The sequence below is a fragment of the Lithobates pipiens genome, unplaced genomic scaffold, assembly GCF_037356315.1.
Source record: "Lithobates pipiens isolate NorthernLeopardFrog02 unplaced genomic scaffold, aLitPip1_a1.2 Scaffold_11, whole genome shotgun sequence".
NCBI lineage: Eukaryota > Metazoa > Chordata > Amphibia > Anura > Ranidae > Lithobates > Lithobates pipiens.
This window is the reverse complement of record NW_027507696.1, coordinates 8,476,019-8,484,624: the sequence shown is the minus strand read 5'-3', so window position 1 is coordinate 8,484,624 and position 8,606 is coordinate 8,476,019.

The following is an 8,606-nucleotide window of genomic DNA, read 5'->3' as shown; positions in this document are numbered from 1 at the left end:
ATATTTATGCGGGTGACAACATGCAGAATCTCCACCACTGATCACACTAGCCACTCATCTCATCGCATGGACCCCTGTAAAAACAGTCAGGTCAAATGTGCTTTCCCATAAGGGTTAATTAATGACTTCCCATTGGATCTAGATCACAGGCAATACCGATACGTTCCACTCCACTGGTCCGGACTTCTTTATTTGGATTAGCAGAACTCCACCCAGGTAAGGTAATAAAGGAACAAATATAGTGCTCTCTGCGTCCAACATGATTAGGTAAAAATGAATATCACTTACAAACAAGGCACTATTCCATAGTGCCTGGTGTGGGAGCGTTCTATGTACAAACACACAATAGCGGCAGCGGGTGACGTCGCACGATTCTTACGTTCTGTACGCATTAAGTCCTGTGGACTTCATCAGCAGATACAAAGTCAAGTCATACCGCCCGCCTATTTGTATCATCAGCCAGTATGCTAATTGGGAGTGCCCCTGGAAGTATCACGGGAACATTCTAAGAAAAATTATTCCAGTGTGGGACATCCCCTTCCAGATCGGAGGAATCCCCCCTTTTTATTTGTATGTTACCACGGAGACACTTCACTGGCATACATTTTATTCCGGAGGAGTGACTAACCACCAAAGGGACATATCCTGGATGACCTTTATGGGGTGTCTGCTGACCATGAGTTTTCTAAAAAGTAGGGATTTGGTAAGATCGGAGTGTCCAAGGGAGGGCTGTGGAGGAGTGGAGGAAGGATGTGTTCCATGTATTTTGGAACTGTTTCTCCGCTAAAGAAGTGCTGGGAAAGTTGAAGGGCTTCCTGAGGGAGGTGGTGGGGGTGGCTTTTGTAAGGCAGGAAATGGTGGTTCTGATGTTGTGGAGATTGGAGAAAAATGCAGCCAGGAAGGCGTGGTGCTTTTCTGTTGTCTACAAGGAAGTAATGTGGGATGTTAGGAATATATGGGTAGGAAAGAAGAGGTTCATCTCTGTAGAAGATACAGTGAGTTTGTTTTTTGCTAGGATGTATATTGTTTATCTTTTTGATGTGAAAGGGATGGGGGAGGAAGAAGCTGGGTGATATTGGAAGGGGGATAAATGGAATGTCTTTTAATGTATTTGCATGATTATTAAGATGTGCGCTGTATTAATTTGTTTGGTCATATGATGTGGAGGAGGCAGTCACTAAGTACTGACAGTATATGTGTGATGTTGTCCACTTACTGAGACCAAAAAATAAAAATAAAGGGTGGTGTGGGAAAGAGATTGGGTGTTTGTCAATCTGCACAACTAGGGTTGTTTGCTGAAATTCTTGTGCATTTTTTCTATCAAAAGTGGCTTTGTGGCCATGCTGTCAATGTTGTGTGTATTGTTCCTGTCTGACTATTAGGGATGAGCTCGGTGTTTGAGTCGAACGCATGTTCGACTCGAACACTGGCTGTTCGCCCGTTCGGTGAAGCCAGAACTCTGTGGGCCGTTTTCACCATATCGTGTGGCGCTCACGGCCCACAATGCACTGCGCCATCGCAGTGCATTGCTGGCTCATGATTGGCCTAGCATGCACTGTGACCCCGCATGCTTGGCCAATCACAGTGCCGGCAGCGAGGAGAGCCATAATTGGCCACAGGCAGGATGCCTGTGGCCAATTATAGCTCAGGGGGGTTTAGTACACGCCCCACACTATATAAGGCCGACCAGCGCGGCGGCCTTGTGTAGTGTATTGTGGCGGTCAGGGAAAGAGCACCATAGGCAGGGACAGTGTCTTTATTGCTTGTGAATCTAGCACTTGTTCAGTGGGTGTTAAAAATGTACCAGTTCAAAATTAGAAACAGATTCTACTTAACACAACAAACCTACACAGTCCCTGTCTTGTTTGCACCGCCTGTATACTGCTGTTCTGAGTATATAGGGCCTTGGGGCCCCACTCCTTTACTTTTTTTAATTTGGGTACGGGGTTTCCCTTAATATCTGTACAAGACCCAAAGGGGCCGGTAATGGGCAGGGGGGGCTACCCATGCCATTTTTCTCAATGATTTTCATCCGTATTGCCGGAACCAGACATTACATTAAAACCTCAAGCAGTTTTAAATGACTTTTTTTCAATTAAATGTCATTTTGTGCAGGGACTGTTCTAAACACGGGAAACACGTGCCACTTCACAGGCATACTATAGTCACCCCCCAGGCACGATACCTAAAGGAATATTTCACTTTTTTTTTCATTTTAATCGTCATTAAAATCAGTGCTCCCGAAAAAATGTCTGTTTTAAAAAAAAAATTTGGCATTGATCCATGTCCCCTGGGGCAGGAGCCGGGTCCCCAAACCCTTTTTAGGACAGTATCTTGCATATTAGCCATTAAAATTAGCACTTTTGATTTTCGAACGTTTGAGTCCCATAGACTTCAATGGGGTTCTAAAGTTCGTATGAATTTTCTGTCCATTTGAAAGTTCTGGTGCGAACCGAACCGGGGGGGGGGGGGGGGGGTGTTCGGCTCATCCCTAATGCACATATTCTTTTTGGATATAGATTGGAATTACCAGTGGAACTGCTGCATTATGTTTGGTGTGGTATGACATATGCATTTGAGGTTATATGCATTTTCATTAAAGTATTATTATGTGGTGTGCTTACTCCTTATATTTAAATTTCTCACAAATTATGACCAGGAAACAAACTAATGAGCCCTCAAATGGACCCCTTTGACACTTAGGATCAACTCGAGTTGAAATTTGTGCCTACGGTGTCCACTTTAGGAAATCATTTTGTCTGCACAAGTCTTCCTTCTAAACTCTGTCATTTCTTCTACCAATGTCACCTTCTCTCTGTTAATAAATCCTCCGCCTCTCTAATCCTCCTATAAAACTGAAGATCCCAAAACAGGAATTGCTGGTGAACTCCCTACTGATCCCTCCCTACCTTTTCCTGGAAATCAGACACTTCTGGGGAAAAACATTTGTAGTACAGTACTATACCAGAACCTGTTTACAACTTGCACTAAACTGGTAAACATTTTATAAAACATGTCGGGTCATCAACCTGCATTTGTACGCCAGATGGCAAATAACCTCACAGACACTTTTTAGCTGACCTGCATTTCATGCCTGGAGCATGAACAAGTATAGTTGGGCTTGTGTTGCATCTTTATGGTCATAATTAGAGGGAATGTTTTGCGCTCTCAGCTACCCTCTGCTTTTCAGGATGGCACTCCTACTGAGCCAAACCGCTACAATTGAACACAATGAAATAACAGAAATTAATAGTTTGACCTCACCTTATATCTTTCTTTTTTTTTTTTTTTTTTTAACCCAGTGACCTAGAGAGAATACAGGTACCACCGACACCTGGGTCAAAACAGAATTCTTGTTGTTCATTGAAATACAGACCAGACCCATGAGTTCTCCCAGATGGATATCCAGCAAGTTAATCTGCATATACTGTAATGCCGCGTACACACGACTGGACTTTTCGAGGGACTAGGTCCGACGGTCTTTCCGACGGACTTTCGGCAGAGTTCCGACGGACTTTCGGCAGAGTTCCGACGGACTTTCGGCAGAGTTCCGACGGACTTTCGGCAGAGTTCCGACGGACTTTCGGCAGAGTTCCGACGGACTTTCGGCAGAGTTCCGACGGACTTTCGGCAGAGTTCCGACGGACTTTCGGCAGAGTTCCGACGGACTTTCCGAATGAACGGACTTGGCCACACACAATCACACCAAAGTCCGACGGATTTGAACGTTATGACGTATGACCGGACTAGAATAAGGAAGTTCATAGCCAGTAGCCAATAGCTGCCCTAGCATACACACGAACGGATTTCTTGGTCCGGCGGAGTTCCAGCGGAAAAACTTAAAACATGTTCTATTACTAAAGTCCGCCATGATTTTTGGCAAGCAAAGGTCCGATGGAGCCCACACACGATCGAATTGTCCGACGGACTCGTTCCGTCGGACCTTTGCTGTCAAAAAGTCCGGTCATGTGTACGAGGCATAAGACTTTCTACCCTCTCTCGGTGCACCTGCATTGATTTATTTTCTTTTTTCTTCCTATTCCGTGATGCTTGAGCTTAATCTTTTGCTTTAAAACTGTTTTATGATAGAGTAAAGAAGGGATTACAATACTGAGCTGGTAGGGAAACATTGCCCCAACTCTCGCCCCCTGTGTTCCCATTAAAAATAGCTGAATGGCTTTTAGAAGCCTGCAGAGGTTTGGGATGTAATGAATGGGGGAAAAGAGCGTACTAGGTGTTCATTGTTGCTGACTTGTGTAGCTGTTAATTTAACAGAGTTTAATCAAAGACTGTTCCGGTACAGCAGCTCTTCCTGAACAAGCATGTTGTGTTGTGATATATATCTTGCTGGGCCCCTTTCAATATAATCTCAAGACTGTATGCTGCTGCTGAAACTGAAAATGGATTTGTGTCCTAAGGCTGCTTATTTTATATCTATTAGAAGGTTAAGTTAAAATAGGGGCAGTTTACCTATGCTGCTATCGGGAGGAGTTTAAATTGGGTTCACCTTCTCACCTTCGTGGGGCAAATTGACAGTTTGGAAAACTATTTGGCCGCGTACACACGCGGGGACTGTTCGCCCAACTTTGTCCGTCAAACAGTTTCGGCAAACAGTCCGCTCAAAATTAGCATGGACGGACATGGCCACACACGACGTACGAACAGTTTGCTGAAACCGTGCGCGATGACGTGAACGGCACGTACGACGGGACGAAAAATACGACGTCCTATACACTGCATTATAACTTTCGGCGTGTAAATCCTTTCTGAGCATGCGCGGAACTTAGTTTGTCGAACAAGCCTACACACGAGGGGACTGTTCGCTGAAACAAAGTTTCAGCGGACAGTTTTTCGGAATTTCCGAAAAACCTTGTTCAGCGGACTGTTCGCTGAAACTGTCCGCTGAAAGCCCACACACGAGCGGACTGTCCGCTGAAACACTGGGCACCAGTGGATAATATCTCTGTAGTTAGCCTCGTGTTTTGTGGTGGTGCTGCGTCACATCCAGTGGAAGGTTATCTATACGTTAAGAGCAATTCAGCCAGCAGTTGATGTGGCGCTGCAGCTCTACATATAACATCACGGAGCATTGAGCCATCTTTCTGCCCATCCCCCAGACAACGTCATCTATGACGAATTGCATAGGGTGGAGCCTACAACCCAGGGGCGGACTGACAACTCATGGGGCCCCCGGGCAATAGGAGATTATGGGGCCCCCGGTAATAGGAGATTATGGGGCCCCCGGTAATAGGAGATTATGGGGCCCCCGGTAATAGGAGATTATGGGGCCCCCGGTAATAGGAGATTATGGGGCCCTGGGTAATAGGAGATTATGGGGCCCCCAGGCAATAGGAGACTATGGGGCCCCCAGGCAATAGGAGACTATGGGGCCCCCAGGCAATAGGAGACTATGGGGCCCCCAGGCAATAGGAGTCTATGGGGCCACACAGTATACACACACACATACAGTATAGATAATTATTGTGGGCTAATTGGAGATCCATCCATTTTTCAACACGGGTTGTTAAACACAGCCCGTGTACTCCAGGGAGGCAGCAACCTCTTAAAACCAATAAAAACTCTTAAAATTAATATAATTTAAATTAATAAATAATAATAAAAAGTAGCAAAGAGAGAAAATCTCTGGGGGTATATAAATAAACACCTATATCCCTGTTTATCGTGGACCATTTCATAAGCGCGGCTTTTTCTGTAGAACTGTTCCAAACACATACAGTATACACACAGACACACATTATACACACACAGTGTACACACACAGAATACACATACTAAAAAGGTACTGGAGAGGCGGGGCAGCTATAATCTTGGGATTAAAAAAAAAAAAACACAGATTTTTACATACTGTCCCTGGTTTTATTGAGGCTGGCAACCCTGATGGGGCCCCTTAGTGACATGGGGCCCTCGGGCAGTGCCCGATTGCCCGAATGGTCAGTCCACCCCTGCTACAACCATGATATCATCATGCATGCACACCTTATTGACGGTTGGGACAGAGTCTGTGTAAGCCTGTAGGAATGCCACAATAGACACATGCTTGTGAAGCTTTTTTGATCTTATTTTAATGTGTGTGTACTCTTAAGTTTTTATTAAGTCTTCAGTATACAGTTTTACACTATGGGAGTGTTTTCTATTTCCTATCTTTGAACAGCTCTGGTGGTACATTTTATATTGGCTCTGACAGAGAAAGCAGACAAGTTGAAGGGAGACCTTAACCCCTTAACCGTACTATGACCACCTGCAGCACAGAGGTCAATATTTTCTGGTTAGGAGCTGAAATGCACTTTTGGCTGGGTTGTACCATTTACCATTCGTTTTTTCGTTTTATTGAAACCCACCAATGGCTCTATTTTTCTTCTCTTTATTTTTCTTAACATCCTTTTCAAGCTTCCTTTTGTCCTGTGCATCTTCCTAATGTCCACTGGATAGATTTTTATAAATGATTATTAGCTTAATTTACAATACAACCGTCCATACATCCTACGCTTACTATTTTTACATAGAGACGTGACACAAAGGGGAAAACAAACTAACAGGGGTACATATCCAAATAACCCTTTACACCTTCTTTAATCCAGCTCTCACTACTTATTGGCCGATTTTACTTCAGGTCCATTTTTTTCCTATTCCATCCTTATGCTTCCAAAACTTTTTGTTTTGTGGCCATTACTTTACTTATTACTCTCTTCCACCATGCACCACTATCCAGTCCTACTTGCTACCCTCCTCCTTTACAATCTAAACAGGGGTCAAATCCTGGGGAAAAAAGTGTGGGAACTCCCACCCAAGATCCCCTCCCCCACCAAAAAATTAATAAATGATACGCTCATATGCACAAATGCTTCAAAAGTGGTATTTTTCATCCAATTTTCGTATTGTGTGTATGAAGCTTAACGGTTAGTACATAAAAAAAAAAAAAATCCTCAATAAACATAAATACGGTAATTCTCTGATTAATCAGCATTCATTCAATTGTACTTCCATGCAAATGTGAACATCATGTTCTGATCTTTATTGGGGAATGTTATTTTGTATATAGAGTGTTTATGTGGTGAGTTTACACTTTTCATTGAACAGAGTTTGGATAACACAGGGTTAAACGGAAAGGTCATAAATGAACTGCACATTATCTGGACAGAATGCTTGGGGAGATAGTGATGTGTTCCTGCTTAGGAGATGTATGTTAGCTTGGGGGGGCTGCAAACTCTGCAGGGGCTCCGACACACACTCGCTGCTATTCCAACCCTTCACATATTTCCACATAAACTTCCCTCCTGACATTAAATTTTACCAGGTATTGTGCTCAGCTTACCACCCCAAACTGATGTTCCTCCCTCAGCTCACCTCTCTCCCTGCATGTCCTGTGAGCAGAATAGCTGATCTACCTTTCAGCTAGACCTGGACCTGATCTACCCATCAGCTAGCTTTGACTGACAGGTAGATCGAAGCGGAAGCTGTCATGGGGCCCCCTACTGGCAATGCTTGAATGGTCAGGTGTGCGGCACTTACTATTGCGAGCTGTGTCGCCAGCTGCTGGTGTAGCACCTGCCACACAGCTCGCATATGTTATACCTGAAGGGTTCCACATGTACTGCCACTTTAAGGCTGGCTCCACCCAGGAGTGATGACAAGGGTCAAGGGGCGTAGTAGCCATCTTAGAGCACATGTAAGCAGCCTAATAAGATGTACTGTCCTGAGATGCATGTTGCAGTGTACAGTGAGTACTGAAATAAACATCCATTGTTAAAGACCAGAGTCTTGTGTCTCTCACAACTCAGAGGATATAACAGCATACTTCAAAGTCTTGCAGGACACGGCTGCTAATGGGAACTGAGTTCCTGTTGTGAAAAAAGTACAGGAACTCTGTTCCCATGCGTTCCCGCAGGACTTGAGCCCTGAGTCTAAACCTCTACATCCTCACCTCCTCTCCCCATCTTATTCTGTGCCACATATAATTCATTTCAAATATACATTGGGCTACTGTGCTAAAAAAAGGTTAAAAAGGGAGGGAGAGGGCCTTTTCCCCCCTTATCCCTGTCTTCTAACAATCCTATCTTCCACTGATCCACTTTTAAGTACATAATGGGTTAACAAACAGGTTAATTGGCCCTGTTATATGTATGACTGTAAGTTAGGGACCTTAGATTTGTAAGCTCCTTGAGGGCAAGTACTGATGTGAAAGTATAATAAACATATAAAGAGCTACGTAAATTGACGGTGCTATACAAGTACCTGTATTAAATAAATATAACTACTTAAAACCTCTTTCTGTATAAAGCAGTGTTTGGAACAAGCTTGGTTTCTACACCCCCTGAAGCATTGATTGGAGAATATTACACTGCATAAAGTAGTACTTCTCATAATAATTAGTAGAAGTTAATTAACAATGGAGCATAGAAGGGATATTATAGCCCTTAAGATCCTTTTCACACTGTGCCGCCCACAGCTATTTCTAACTGCGTTTTACTGTCAGATTTGTGGCTCATTTTGGCTGCTGGGGGGGGGCGCTTTTAACCCCTGCTAGCGGCCGAGAAAGGGTTAAAACCCCTGCAATGGTGGCGTTTTGCTGGCGTTTTGCGGGCGGT